The sequence below is a fragment of the Mus musculus genome, chromosome 17 (assembly GCF_000001635.26).
Source record: "Mus musculus strain C57BL/6J chromosome 17, GRCm38.p6 C57BL/6J".
In the NCBI taxonomy this organism is placed as follows: domain Eukaryota; kingdom Metazoa; phylum Chordata; class Mammalia; order Rodentia; family Muridae; genus Mus; species Mus musculus.
Window position 1 is genome coordinate 17473588 of NC_000083.6, and position 16698 is coordinate 17490285.

Consider the following 16698-nt stretch of genomic DNA (forward strand, 5'->3'; position numbering starts at 1 on the left):
GGCCTTTCCAAGGGTCTTGAACCCGAGGAAAAGTTAAGGTTAGGTAGGAATACCTGGAGAGAGATTAGAAGAAAAAGAGGAAAAAGGGAAAAGAAGAAAGATCAATTAGCGGAGGTCTCTAGGAGATACTCGTCACTAGATGAGCTCAGGAAGCCAGCTCTTAGTAGTTCTGAAGCAGGTGAAGAATCCTCCTCTGAGGAAACAGACTGGGAGGAAGAAGCAGCCCATTACCAGCCAGCTAATTGGTCAAGAAAAAAGCCAAAAGCGGCTGGCGAAGGCCAGTTTGCTGATTGGCCTCAGGGCAGTCGGCTTCAAGGTCCGCCCTATGCGGAGTCCCCGCCCTGCGTAGTGCGTCAGCAATGCGCAGAGAGATGCGCAGAGAGGCAGTGCGCAGAGAGGCAGTGCGCAGACTCATTCATTCCCAGAGAGGAACAAAGGAAAATACAACAGGCATTTCCGGTCTTTGAAGGAGCCGAGGGTGGGCGTGTCCACGCTCCGGTAGAATACTTACAAATTAAAGAAATTGCCGAGTCGGTCCGTAAATATGGAACCAATGCTAATTTTACCTTGGTGCAGTTAGACAGGCTCGCCGGCATGGCACTAACTCCTGCTGACTGGCAAACGGTTGTAAAAGCCGCTCTCCCTAGTATGGGCAAATATATGGAATGGAGAGCGCTTTGGCACGAAGCTGCACAAGCGCAGGCCCGAGCAAACGCAGCTGCTTTGACTCCAGAGCAGAGAGATTGGACTTTTGACTTGTTAACGGGTCAGGGAGCTTATTCTGCTGATCAGACAAACTACCATTGGGGAGCTTATGCCCAGATTTCTTCCACGGCTATTAGGGCCTGGAAGGCGCTCTCTCGAGCAGGTGAAACCACTGGTCAGTTAACAAAGATAATCCAGGGACCTCAGGAATCCTTCTCAGATTTTGTGGCCAGAATGACAGAGGCAGCAGAGCGTATTTTTGGAGAGTCAGAGCAAGCTGCGCCTCTGATAGAACAGCTAATCTATGAGCAAGCCACAAAGGAGTGCCGAGCGGCCATAGCCCCAAGAAAGAACAAAGGCTTACAAGACTGGCTCAGGGTCTGTCGAGAGCTTGGGGGACCTCTCACCAATGCAGGCTTAGCGGCCGCCATCCTCCAATCTCAGAACCGCTCCATGAGCAGAAATGATCAGAGGACATGTTTTAACTGCGGAAAGCCTGGGCATTTTAAGAAAGATTGCAGAGCTCCAGATAAACAGGGAGGGACTCTCACTCTTTGCTCTAAGTGTGGCAAGGGTTATCATAGAGCTGACCAGTGTCGCTCTGTGAGGGATATAAAGGGCAGAGTCCTTCCCCCACCTGATAGTCAATCAGCTTATGTGCCAAAAAACGGGTCATCGGGCCCTCGGTCCCAGGGCCCTCAAAGATATGGGAACCGGTTTGTCAGGACCCAGGAAGCAGTCAGAGAGGCGACCCAGGAAGACCCACAAGGGTGGACCTGCGTGCCGCCTCCGACTTCCTATTAATGCCTCAAATGAGTATTCAGCCGGTGCCGGTGGAGCCTATACCATCCTTGCCCCCGGGAACCATGGGCCTTATTCTCGGCCGAGGTTCACTCACCTTGCAGGGCTTAGTAGTCCACCCTGGAGTTATGGATTGTCAACATTCCCCTGAAATACAGGTCCTGTGCTCAAGCCCTAAAGGCGTTTTTTCTATTAGTAAAGGAGATAGGATAGCTCAGCTGCTGCTCCTCCCTGATAATACCAGGGAGAAATCTGCAGGACCTGAGATAAAGAAAATGGGCTCCTCAGGAAATGATTCTGCCTATTTGGTTGTATCTTTAAATGATAGACCTAAGCTCCGCCTTAAGATCAACGGAAAAGAGTTTGAAGGCATCCTTGATACCGGAGCAGATAAAAGTATAATTTCTACACATTGGTGGCCCAAAGCATGGCCCACCACAGAGTCATCTCATTCATTACAGGGCCTAGGATATCAATCATGTCCCACTATAAGCTCCATTGCCTTGACGTGGGAATCCTCTGAAGGACAGCAAGGGAAATTCATACCTTATGTGCTCCCACTCCCGGTTAACCTCTGGGGAAGGGATATTATGCAGCATTTGGGCCTTATTTTGTCCAATGAAAACGCCCCATCAGGAGGGTATTCAGCTAAAGCAAAAAATATCATGGCAAAGATGGGTTATAAAGAAGGAAAAGGGTTAGGACATCAAGAACAGGGAAGGATAGAGCCTATCTCACCTAATGGAAACCAAGACAGACAGGGTCTGGGTTTTCCATAGCGGCCATTGGGGCAGCACGACCCATACCATGGAAAACAGGGGACCCAGTGTGGGTTCCTCAATGGCACCTATCCTCTGAAAAACTGGAAGCTGTGATTCAACTGGTAGAGGAACAATTAAAACTAGGCCATATTGAACCCTCTACCTCACCTTGGAATACTCCAATTTTTGTAATTAAGAAAAAGTCAGGAAAGTGGAGACTGCTCCATGACCTCAGAGCCATTAATGAGCAAATGAACTTATTTGGCCCAGTACAGAGGGGTCTCCCTGTACTTTCCGCCTTACCACGTGGCTGGAATTTAATTATTATAGATATTAAAGATTGTTTCTTTTCTATACCTTTGTGTCCAAGGGATAGGCCCAGATTTGCCTTTACCATCCCCTCTATTAATCACATGGAACCTGATAAGAGGTATCAATGGAAGGTCTTACCACAGGGAATGTCCAATAGTCCTACTATGTGTCAACTTTATGTACAAGAAGCTCTTTTGCCAGTGAGGGAACAATTCCCCTCTTTAATTTTGCTCCTTTACATGGATGACATCCTCCTGTGCCATAAAGACCTTACCATGCTACAAAAGGCATATCCTCTTCTACTTAAAACTTTAAGTCAGTGGGGTTTACAGATAGCCACAGAAAAGGTCCAAATTTCTGATACAGGACAATTCTTGGGCTCTGTGGTGTCCCCAGATAAGATTGTGCCCCAAAAGGTAGAGATAAGAAGAGATCACCTCCATACCTTAAATGATTTTCAAAAGCTGTTGGGAGATATTAATTGGCTCAGACCTTTTTTAAAGATTCCTTCCGCTGAGTTAAGGCCTTTGTTTGGTATTTTAGAAGGAGATCCTCATATCTCCTCCCCAAGGGCTCTTACTCTAGCTGCTAACCAGGCCTTACAAAAGGGAGAAAAAGCCTCACATGTGATTCAACATTGCCTTGAGGCATGGAGTGCTTGGGGGAAACCCAGACTCCTTAAGACTGATAATGGACCAGCTTATACGTCTCAAAAATTCCAACAGTTCTGCCGTCAGATGGACGTGACCCACCTGACTGGACTTCCATACAACCCTCAAGGACAGGGTATTGTTGAGCGTGCGCATCGCACCCTCAAAACCTATCTTATAAAACAGAAGAGGGGAACTTTTGAGGAGACTGTACCCCGAGCACCAAGAGTGTCTGTGTCTTTGGCACTCTTTACACTCAATTTTTTAAATATTGATGCTCATGGCCATACTGCGGCTGAACGTCATTGTACAGAGCCAGATAGGCCAAATGAGATGGTTAAATGGAAAAATGTCCTTGATAATAAATGGTATGGCCCGGATCCTATTTTGATAAGATCCAGGGGAGCTATCTGTGTTTTCCCACAGAATGAAGACAACCCATTTTGGTTACCAGAAAGACTCACCCGAAAAATCCAGACTGACCAAGGGAATACTAATGTCCCTCGTCTTGGTGATGTCCAGGGCGTCAATAATAAAAAGAGAGCAGCGTTGGGGGATAATGTCGACATTTCCACTCCCAATGACGGTGATGTATAATGCTCAAGTATTCTCCTGCTTTTTTACCACTAACTAGGAACTGGGTTTGGCCTTAATTCAGACAGCCTTGGCTCTGTCTGGACAGGTCCAGATGACTGACACCATTAACACTTTGTCAGCCTCAGTGACTACAGTCATAGATGAACAGGCCTCAGCTAATGTCAAGATACAGAGAGGTCTCATGCTGGTTAATCAACTCATAGATCTTGTCCAGATACAACTAGATGTATTATGACAAATAACTCAGCTGGGATGTGAACAAAAGTTTCCGGGATTGTGTGTTATTTCCATTCAGTATGTGAAATTTACTAGGACAGCTAATTTGTCAAAAGGTCTTTTTCAGTATATGTTACAGAATTGGATGGCTGAATTTGAACAGATCCTTCGGGAATTGAGACTTCAGGTCAACTCCACGCGCTTGGACCTGTCGCTGACCAAAGGATTACCCAATTGGATCTCCTCAGCATTTTCCTTCTTTAAAAAATGGGTGGGATTAATATTATTTGGAGATACACTTTGCTGTGGATTAGTGTTGCTTCTTTGATTGGTCTGTAAGCTTAAGGCCTAAACTAGGAGAGACAAGGTGGTTATTGCCCAGGCGCTTGCAGGACTAGAACATGGAGCTCCCCCTGATATATGATATATCTATGCTTAGGCAATAGGTCGCTGGCCACTCAGCTCTTATATCCCATGAGGCTAGACTCATTGCACGGGATAGAGTGAGTGTGCTTCAGCAGCCCGAGAGAGTTGCACGGCTAAGCACTGCAATGGAAAGGCTCTGCGGCATATATGAGCCTATTCTAGGGAGACATGTCATCTTTCATGAAGGTTCAGTGTCCTAGTTCCCTTCCCCCAGGCAAAACGACACGGGAGCAGGTCAGGGTTGCTCTGGGTAAAAGCCTGTGAGCCTAAGAGCTAATCCTGTACATGGCTCCTTTACCTACACACTGGGGATTTGACCTCTATCTCCACTCTCATTAATATGGGTGGCCTATTTGCTCTTATTAAAAGGATAGGGGGAGATGTTGGGAGCCGCGCCCACATTCGCCGTTACAAGATGGCGCTGACAGCTGTGTTCTAAGTGGTAAACAAATAATCTGCGCATGTGCCAAGGGTATCTTATGACTACTTGTGCTCTGCCTTCCCCGTGACGTCAACTCGGCCGATGGGCTGCAGCCAATCAGGGAGTGACACGTCCGAGGCGAAGGAGAATGCTCCTTAAGAGGGACGGGGTTTCGTTTTCTCTCTCTCTTGCTTCTCGCTCTCTCTTGCTTCTTGCTCTCTTGCTTCTTACACTCGGGCTCCTGAAGATGTAAGCAATAAAGTTTTGCCGCAGAAGATTCTGGTCTGTGGTGTTCTTCCTGGCCGGTCGTGAGAACGCGTCTAATAACACTTTACCAAGTCTTTGGAGTCATAGGACTTCTCTAAGTTGCTGGTCTCCTGTCAAATCCGTTTCCTATCACCAGCAGAGAAAACAGGGTTATACAGCATTTTCAGCCTTCCTTTCAATTTATTTCATACAGTTGCACTCAAGAATTTTAAAGACATAGAAACTGGTGTAATACTCTGTAGCTTTTGTACTGGAGATTTTTGCAGCATAAAAGCAACTGACAGAACCTCAAATTCTCAAGACAGCAGCTGCTCTTGGCTAGGAAATTACCCCCTTTACCCCCTTTTTTTTTTTTTTTTTTTTTTTTTTTTTTTTTTTTGTCTATGTATGTGAATACACTGGCACTCTCCTCAGACATACCAGAAGAGGGCACTGGATCCTATTACAGGTGGTTGTGAGCTACTATGTGTTTGCTGGGACTTGAACTCAGGACCTCCAGAAGAGCAGTCAGTGCTCTCAACCACTGAGCCATCTTTCCAGCCCAGTATACCTACAAGGGAAAGCAAGCAGTGAAAAAACATGGTCACACTGTGGAGACCATCATCACCATGGAGACCATTATGTCTTCAGAATACTGACGAAGCTGTGAACTCTGTTGGTAACTTCAGTTATAATTTGCATTCTAATGATCACAACTGCCATACAGTGTAACTTTTTCATTCCTGTTTTACAGATAATAAAACTAAAGCTAATGGCTTTATGTGATTTACCCAAGGTGAAATTGTTTGTTGAAACACGGTCCAAGAATGGAGTCACATGAGGAGAATTCTGAGTGCTTACTTGTGAGAAAACTCCAAGAAAACGGGACAAGAGTCTTGTGACCTCATTTTCTTCAAAAACACAAAATTGTTCTTGGAATGTGTTTTCATGCTCTTCCAAGTGTAGTAGATAAGAGTGAGTTTATTTAATAAATAACAACTGGCTATTGTTATTTGTTTATATGCCTCTATGAAATAAACGTTTTTGTTGTGTGCAATTTGTCCACCACACATGGTGGTTTGCACTTGTGATTGTATATTTTACTCACTTGATTCCTCTTAGCCTTCAGAGTATAAATTGGCTGATGCTCTGAATAAAGTGGGCTGTTACATGAGACTTTACTCCACCTCATTTATCAATTCCATTCTCCCAGGCCCCACCTCCAGATAAAGTGGTAACAAAGGGATAACACAAAGTAGATATGGAATTTACTTCTTAGCCCAGTATGTACCCCCACCCTATGTAACTTAGACATTATGTCCATTTATATGAGAGCCAGGAATGAAACAAGACTGCCCATCTGTGCATGCCTGCTTGTGAACCCAACACAAGTTTCTTAAATCATTTGTTGAATAACCAAACTGAAGATACTATTATCCTTACAGATTTCTTTTTCATGTGAAATGTTACAATTTTAAGGCAATGAGAATAATGTATGTTGTATAATAGGTAGCAGGTAAATCTATGATCAACCCCAACCCTGTTAATAAGAAGAGTGGGGCTAGAGGATTAGAACAAGTTTGAGGTTAGTGTGGGCTATATAGTGAGTTTCAGGCTAGTATGGCCTAAGAGATTGGATCTTATCTCAAAAATTTTTTACTTTCTGTAAGTTTAGCCAGATTATCAGTGCCAAAACTACCTAATAGAACCCCAGACTAAAAGTTCATACTCTCTTTCTTTTACTCATATTGCTACTACCCGTGGGTTCTCTCTCAAGGTTGACATTACATTAAAGTTATCTGCCTTCACATTTTAATCATTTCTAGAGTATAAACTCTGCTTTATTTGTATTTGAACTCTCTGTCCTACCACAGTTCATAAAACTCACTAGGCATGTAACACATGTGTATTGGCAATTAAGGCTTGAGTAGAACTGTCCTGGCATGTTGATGATAAAGCACTAACTCAAGAAAGCTGCCATGTTCTACTGCAGTCTGACCTGAGAAAGTAAGACCAACACTACATTCATTTACTCCCTTAATTTAATAGTCACAGAGTAAAACTGTGGTAGGCACAATGATAACCATTATGTGAAAGGAGCTTAAAATACAGTAGGCAGCCACACCCAGCCAGGTTACTATATTGTGTTGTGGCAGTCGCATAGGGGGTTCTATAGGAAGGTAGACGAGACATGTCTGGAAACCATTAAGGGAGAAAGTCATATTTGAACTGAGGGTTTTTATTTTCAGTCTTTCTCTGTAACCAGGGCTGATCTGGAAGTTACTGTAGAGCCAACAGGGTCCTGATCTTATGGCGATCCTCCTCCTCACTGATGTCCCACCCACCCTACCCCAGGATAATAGGTATGGGCTCTGAGTTGTTTTAATGAGTGAACAGGAATCTTCATGGATGAATGAAATACAAGTTTTCAAAAAATCCATCTGAACTGGAAACCTAAGGGTTCATTGGAGAGTCAGTTATATTGGATGGTGTTTTGCTGGGGCAAACACATGAAGGAGTGTTTTCCTGAAGTGGACACAGGAGAAAGGATGTTTTGCTAAAGCATGCACACGAAGGATATGTGATGAAGGATTCTTTGCTAACAACACACATGTATTGGTCTGCCTTACATTGCATAGTTGAGTTCCTTTTGTCTGGGTTTCTTTTTTTTTTAATTTTTAATTTTATTATTTTTTATTAGGTATTTTCCTCAATTACATTTCCAATGCTATCCCAAAAGTCCCCCATACCCTTCCCCCCACTCCCCTACCCACCCATCCCCACTTTTTGGCCCTGGCATTCCCCTGTACTGGGGCATATAAAGTTTGCATGTCCAATGGGCCTCTCTTTCCAGTGATGGCTGACTAGGCCATCTTTTGATACATATGCAGCTAGAGACAAGAGCTCCAGGGTACTGGTTAGTTCACAATGTTGTTCCACCTATAGGGTTGCAGATCCCTTTAGCTCCTTGAGTACTTTCTCTAGCTCCTCCATTGGGGGCTCTGAGATCCATCCAATAGCTGACTATGAGCATCCACTTATGTGTTTGCTATTGTCTGGGTTTCATAGAGAGAAACACACCAAAAAACTTCTTGTGGCAATCTGCAGTTTCTTGCTGCTTCTGAGAACTTGGGCTGTCAGCTGAGACATGCACATGCTGAAGCAAGACCCATGGAGGACGCGTGATGTTTGGAGAGTATAAAAAGCACTCCAGGGACAGTGACAGATGGAGGTTGAGCTAGGCTTGCTTATAGAGCTAGCTGTGCAATGCTTGTTGATCTTGAATCTTCAAATCTTTGCTGATTTTCAATTCGATGAGAGAGGCTCATCTGGGAACTCTTCCTGGTGTCCCTCAGAGTCCCTCCTGCTGACTTGTGCTGAGGCTGAGGCCTGGCTTTCTCTTCGAGGTAGTGCCACTGTTGCTGATTCTTATTTGCTCTCCAGACTCTACTCTACTGGAAGTGCTGGTGTATCCATGGAGTGCTTGTGAGTGGATTAACAAATCCACTGCTGCTACTAACCTGTGAACTGAATTGCTGATTTTCAGACAAACAGATCAGAATTGTTCCAAAGAACCCTTAAAATTTACACTTCATCCATCAGTGAAAAGTTCAAGAAATAACAAGTCATTCAGAGTTGCTGGCTTGTGTTCTTTCATTACCAAGTGTGATACTCCTATCAGTGCAAAGTTTCCTGACTCAAGATATAATCTCCTGTAACTTCTTTCTTTCTTTCTTTCTTTCTTTCTTTCTTTCTTTCTTTCTTTCTTTCTTTCTTTCTTTCTTTCTTTCATCTCTTTTTAAAGACTTATTTACTTATTTTATGTATATGAGTAACTGTTGCTGTCTTTAGACATACCAGAAGAGTGCATCAGATCCTCAGATCCCATTACAGATGGGTGTAAGCCACCAGGTGGATGTTGGGAATTGAACTCATGAGTTTCTGGAAGAGCAGTCAGTGCTTCTAACTGCTGAGCCATTTCTCCAGCCCCTCCTGTAACTTCTTAATAACAAAGATACACATTTTAAAATACTAGCTGTAATGCCATGGGGGTGGCCTAAGGCACTGCTCTTTCTGCCACCACCAGGGAAATAAGACTAGCAAAGAATGATGCTCTGAGCCACGGTATTAGGATAAATTTTGGTCCTTCAGCTCTGTAGGACCACTACTGCTTCTGCAGTAACCTGAGAACTACTCATGGTCACTCAGCCTATAAAGTAGGCCTTCCTTAAATTCTGGCTGCTTTAATCAATGTGTGGAAAAAGCTCTCTGCAGTCTTTTCCCCAAAGACAGAGCCATGAGTCCACAATGCCTGCTCTTAAACACCTGCCTCCTACTTATTGGCAGTGTAACCTCAGCTCATAACTCCAACATTAACCGGACTTTTCTTCTACACAAAGCTTCTTTACCCTCATGCAGTTCATGGAGTGAGCCTTAGCAAAGCTTACTGTAGGTTTGTGTTGGCATACCTGTTCACAGACAAAGCTCTCCTCATAGTTTCTACCACTTCTGTTCCTTTTCTCTACTCTGTGTCCTAGGCACATTAGTAATGCTTAATTCTTTTAAGATGGAGAGCTGTTGGAATAAGCGTACACAGTGTTTATGGGCTGTAGTGTGAATGAACTACAGTTTATGAACTCTCAAAAAACTACTCAATATCTTAGGCTGGGCTGTAGCTCAGTACCTGTTTAGTACAGGGTCAGTCCTTAGCATCTAATGAATTAATTTAAAATGCCATAAAGAATATTTAACATTTCATTCCTATTGCAGGGAGCCTGGTTCTGCAAGCTTAGCCAGTGTCTAGTCTCAGAAGTGATCAGTCCTCTATGCATTTATAACAAGTGAGCCACTAGCAAACATGCCTTATTTGAAATAAAACAAATAGTTCTTACCCATGGAAGGTGCTGGCCTTAGGACATCACAGTAGGCCACGACCTAAAACGAATGACTTTCAACACAGAGAAAAATTAAATCTTAAAGACAATGGTGCTTTCTTTCCAATTGTGATCCTTAAATTAATTAGGATCCTTAAAATAGTAACAGGCATGGACAAAGAAGCAATAAGGAAAAACAAAAGTCCTGGCTGACTACAGTAAGTTGAAACAGCTTCCTAAACTTTGCTGCTGACAGAATAATCACCTTTATTCTTGGAAAGGATTGACACAAACTTCTATGTCCAAATAAAATCTCCATGTAATTGCTATGACATATGACCTGAATGACTATCTCATGTTTAATTCAGTGTGTGTGTGTGTGTGTGTGTGTGTGTGTGTGTGTGTGTAAGCACTTGTGTGTCCAGAGGCCAGAGGAGGACATCCTATCATTGAACATGGAGGTAACCACTTCTTGACCTGCCAGCCAGGGATCCCCAGAGACTCCCCTGTCATTCCAGTTGAACTGCTGGAGTAACACAAGCTCATTGCTATCCCTCCGTTTCTACACAGGGGCTGAGGATCCATGAATCCCTATGCTTGCACACAAGAACTCCTGCCCACTAAGCCATCTCTTTAGTCCTCATGATTCTATTTAGCAAGGAAAGAGTATATGCTGAAGATTGATGGAATTGACAGTAATTTTAAATATTTGATGTCCTAGTTCTTGATTTTAAAAGTCACCAAGAGACAGACCAATATAATTTGAAACTAAGAGAGAGAAAAAAAAAACTTGTAGAAACAGAACTTTTATTCCCCCAAAATATTGGAATAACAGGTGAAACATTTTAAGTAGTTAATATGTTCAATGAAGTAGAGGAAATGGTGGTAAATTAAACCAAAGTTAGAATTTATATCTATATAGAGGTGAATGGAAATATGAGAACAGAAAGGATAATATATGAAAAAACAACTTTACAAATAATTTATAGGATCAATATTAACTTAATTAATCATCTGTAAGTCAAACAAATAGATATATTCCAAAATATAATAAAATATTTTATGTCCGATATTTTATTTAAATTTTAAGATGGCATCTCTCTATGTATCTCTGGCTATCCTGGAAATCACTATGCAAACCTCAAACTCACAAAGACCTGCATGACTCTGCCTGCCCAGCACTGAGATTACAGCTGTGAGTCAGCCCTCATCGAAAAACGTTTAGAGACAAGTCATATGCTTCATGGTACTGTCTGCTTAGAGGTCTGAGTTCGAGGCCAGCCTGGTGTACAGAGTGAGTTCCAGGACAGCCAAGGCTACACAGAGAAACCCTGTCTCAAAACAAAACAAAATAAAACAAAACAAAATACAAAAGGGGAGAGAGAGAGAGAGAGAGAGAGAGGCTTGGATTATTACGTCCTCTCTAGTTTTCAATAATGGATACACTGCTTGGGGAGAAGAGTGAAGCGCCCATGTGAATGATGTCCAGTTCCTGGGGTTGCTGAGTAAGTCTCTTGAGGCTTCATTTACATGTAGGGACCAGAAAATGAGTGCCACCAAACAGTTTCTCTTGCTTGTAGGCTAAGCCGTGGACTTGTTCCAAGGAGTAAGAAGGGCTTTTCTTACACCCAACTTTCAAAAGAAAGCAACTGAACCACTCTAAAAATAACAGCAACAAACAATATATCACCAAAAACCAGGTATCAACTGAAACAATAAACTTCTTCTCTCTCTTTGTGGGTGGGAGTCAAAACCAACTGTCAGACTCGAATGTCTGCTTCTTTTCCACTTAATTCAGTGTCCCTTCAAGTGAATCTTGTAATAGTCTTGGCTGCTCTGGGTGGCAGGGAAGAAAGCCAGGAAAAGTAACGATTGCTATGTACAGATTACAGCATATAGATGGACTTACCCTTGGAAAATTAGCCTCTTTCTCTTTCTTCCCCATCCCTTCCCCTTTGTCTTGAAAACTCATTCCTTTCTCCACATGTTCTCTTGCCATAAGAATCATTTCACAAAACAAAATATAGGATAAAATATATTTCAGGCTAAAGTAAACCATTATCCTCTTGAAAAGTCATACAAAGGAGACAGCATTTAGTAGGTACCAGGAAAGGATGGTGGTTACCTGGGGATTCTGTTCAACTTTAAAAGCTTCCAAATTAGATTATTTAACGAGCTGAGAGAAAAAGGGAACATCAGTTAGAAAATGAGTTTGTCTGTTTTCAGTAAGGGCCCATTAGAGTAAATGGGCCAGGTTTTTCAAGGCTATTATGTTTCACAGATTCTACTTCAAAATTCATTAAAGAACTCTAAGGAAATTGAAACTTCAAGTATCATTTTGTCTAAGACAAAGGTGCCTGAGTTACAAAGGAGGGGGGAAAGTTAGAGTGCCTCCATAGGAGTCTTAGAGGTTTCACGGGCAGACTGTAGGATAAGGGATCACAACAGAGGATAGCTGGGAGCATGCTGGTTCCAGATCATACCCCAATTTCTTCATTAAAGCATTCTGAAAGGATATTAGCTGCCTAGTTTGATAAACAGTAATAACAATGGTGTGACCGATCTCATAGTTTGCACAGCTGATGTGTGGTGTGTGTGTGTGTGTGTGTGTGTGTGTGTGTGTGTGTGTGTGAGAGAGAGAGAGAGAGAGAGAGAGAGAGAGAGAGAGAGAGAGAGAGAGAAAGAGAGAGAAACATACAGATGACAGACTGAGAGTGTGTGTATTTGTGTGTGTGTGAGAGAGATACAGACAGACAGGCAGAATAAGAGAGAGAGTGTGTGTGAGACAGACATACAGATAGACAGACTGAGACAGAGACAGACAGACTGAGACTGAGACAGAGACAGACAGAGACAGAGACAGAGACAGAGACAGACAGATGGACAGACAGACTGAGGCAGAGAGACTTGGATGAAACAATGAGCAAAATAATAAACACACTCCTCCACTCCTCTACTTTTTTCTTCTTTCCCTGTCCAAGGTGTGATTTTAAGTGAAACTCCATCATTTCCTTTTCTGCCTCAACAGCTCCAAAAATACTTCATTATGGTCACCATAATGAAGTCATCTGTCGGCTCTTGCTAATTAGCAAAATTTAGTAGGTGTTTGTACTCCTGAAGGTGGTGTTTTTTATTAAAAGGCACATTCAGGCTGGTTTTCCACACTGAATTGAAACCAGAATGTGGTAATAGACCCATTATTTACATTAATAAACAGTTTGGGGACACCATTTTAAAATATTGACTTTATTTTGAAATCTTAGGCACACTTCCTAGCCTAGTTTTTGTCAAGGAAAACAATTGTTATCCAATTTACAACTTATTTATCTGCATTTTTCTTCAAGTGAAGAATATAAAAATTAAGTGGAAAAATAAATGAAAGTTTGGGGTATGTTTTACTTTTTTCCATTTTCTTATTTTTGGTTTTATTTTGTTTAGCTTTTAAACTGCACCATAAAATAGGAGTGATTATGTAAATATCTGGGGCAAAGAGACACTGTCCGTTTCAGGAAAGGCCCAGCATCAAGAGACCTGAGGACATTGCCGAGGAGAATGTTTGTCATGCAATTTTGTCTCAAAGGGGCTTCAGGACTCTGAGGTACCTTTCCTACCATTTTGTGTTTGCATTCCTCGGCGTCAGATTTCAGCTAAGGGGATGGAAATTAAATAAAGGTGCATTAGAGAACACACACTTAGTCTTCAAATCACATGCTCTCAAATTCATGAACATCATCAGAGAGTTAACAAAACCGTTTAAGGAAATAACTGAGTCAGTCTCTCCAAGTTTTCATCTCAAATGTAATGTGAGCATAATACACAAATGATTATCATTCAGTGATGTGCCTCTGTACAGTGCTAAGTGTCTTTACAATGGTCTTTCCCATCTGAGGAATAAAATAATTCACAGAAACACATTTGCCCAGAGACATGTTTCCGTATAAAGACTGCTTCAATTTATTTCTTTGGGCTTCCAATATTTCTGTTGTTTCTTACAGTTGTTTCTATTGGCCGACACAACACTGAGTAGCACTACAGCCACCTCAGAGATTCTCTGTGTGTCTGTCCTCTTTATGTAAAAGCCATCCTATGAAGAAAAAAGATACCATATTCAGTGAGGGAACCTAAGCTAAAAGTACAGATTTCAATTAATAGCATTTCAAAGGTAAATTAACATGGAGATATATTTTGAATTTGTGCTAATTTTACAATCTTCAACCCTCTGAACCTATAAACCTAAATCAGAACACAAAAACAATACAGAAGGAAAAAGGTAAGTGAATGCTTGAAGTGCGGTCGCTATGGTACACCTTGAAAGGGAATAGATATTAAGACCCCAGCCCTTCATTCTTCCTTAGCTTTCTTGGCTGCCATGAGGTAAACAACTTCTTCCCTCACTTACTCTCTCCCTAATGACCATAGGTGCTAGCTATACGCAAATGTATATTCAATAATATATACAACAAGCTTTAGCAGTAACCCTAGAAGTGTCACCCAAAACAGACTCTTCGTTGTTTAACTTGATTTATCTTCAGTGTTTGTTACACGAAGTTGTCACATATACCATTTTATACCAGAATCCAGCCCAGGACATACTACACATTGAATTTTTTTGTACCTATATTGTGTACGTGAAAGTAGGAACTGTATGTGATGGTTCTTTTTTTTTTTAATTGGGTATTTATTTCATTTACATTTCCAATGCTATCCCAAAAGTTCCCCACACCCTCCCACACCCATTCCCCCACCCACCCACTCCCACTTCTTGGCCCTGGCATTCTCCTGTACTGAGGCATATAAAGTTTGCACGACCAATGGGCCTCTCTTTCCACTGATGGCCGACTAGGCCATCTTCTGATTCATATGCAGCTAGAGACACAAGCTCCAGGGGGGTATTGGTTAGTTCATATTGTTGTTCCACCTATAGGGTTCTGGATATGGCAGTCTCTAGATGGTCTATCCTTTCGTCTCAGCTCCAAACTTTGTCTCTGTAACTCCTTCCATGGGTGTTTTGTTCCCAATTCTAAGAAGGGGCAAAGTGTCCACACTTTGGTCTTCGTTCTTATTGAGTTTCATGCGTTTAGCAAATTGTATCTTATATCTTGTGTATTCTAAGTTTCTGGGCTAATATCCACTTATCAGTGAGTACATATTGTGCAACAAGCTGGAAAGAATCCAGATGCCCCTCAACAGAGGAATGGATACAGAAAATATGGTACATTTACACAATGGAGTACTACTCAGCTATTAAAAAGAATGAATTTATGAAATTCCTAGGCAAATGGATGGGCCTGGAGGGCATCATCCTGAGTGAGGTAACCCAATCACAAAAGAATTCACACAATATGTATGTGATGTTTCTACTGGATGTTAGTGTCTTGTTTTTTGTTTGTTTGTTTGTTTGTTTTTTGTTTTTCTTTTTTTTTTGTTTTTTAAGACAGGGTTTCTCTGTGTAGCCCTGGCTGTCCTGGAACTCTCTCTGTAGACCAGGCTGGCCTCGAACTCAGAAATCTGCCTGCCTCTGCCTCCCAAGTGCTGGGATTAAAGGCATGTGCCATGCACCATCATGCCTGGCTGGATGTTAGTGTCTTATGTTTCATGTTTTATAGCAAGTTATGTAATGAAGTACTCAATAATTATAATTAGTGGGTTTTATCAATACTTATTAAATACAATTGTATAACAGTCCAAAGTTATATGTTTTGTACATGTTTGTCTTTTTTAACACTCAAGGAAAGATCTAGGTTGTCAGTTGCCAAAAGTTCTTTGGTGCTACAAGGGCATGGCCTATGAACTACTGTATCCATAAAGCAGAAGATCCCTTCCAAGGGTCCATGGACTCATAAAGTGACAATGTAATTTCCCTTAATTCTAGAAAACTTGATTCAGAAACTCTAAAGTCTCTTTTTTTAAGCTTCTCTGAAAGTTAATTTTTAAGCATTCCCATCATGTAGAGCAGTCAGTGACTGTGTTGAGTACTGATGCAAACAAGAAAGAACCATTTTAAAATCTTAGAATCTTGCTCAGCCTATCCTGGGAGTGGAGAAATGGCAGCCTCGACTGGATTGGTATAAGATAAAGAAGAGATATTGTGAGTTATGAGAAGGGTTTACTGTTTGTAAAAGCAGGAAAACAAATACCAGCTGTAAATGACAACTGTGCTGTTCATAGGGAAAGGACTGTACATACCTTCCGATGCAAATGATCATGGAAGAGAGACTTACAGGCTCACCAAAATGAGACCACAGTGAACTAGGCAGGGATCAGGTGCAGATAGGAGAGTGTTCTAGCCTTTAAATGCAGAAAGGAATCTAATCCAGGGAATCATTGGAATAGCTAGAAAAACAGGCTCTAGGCTGGATTTTAAAGAATGCTTTTCAGAAAAACTCTGATAACCTAGTGCACTAAGAAACGGTTGTCTCAGTTGCCCCCAGGAAACTGAGGATCTGCCTGCTTCAGTAGCTTCTGCTGGATTCAGGGTCAGACTACTGAAGTCCACTGAAGTTGAAATCTATCACTGGGTGTTTTAGGAACACCATGAGTTGCTGTTGATTGAGGGAATGAATGTCCCCCCTCAAAACTCTGGGCTCCAGAGCCGCTCTGTGTCATCTATTCCTGGACCTGCTACAGTGAATGCCTGTTGCTCACTCCCCTCTCCTGACTTAACTCAGCCTGTACACAAACCTTGCAAT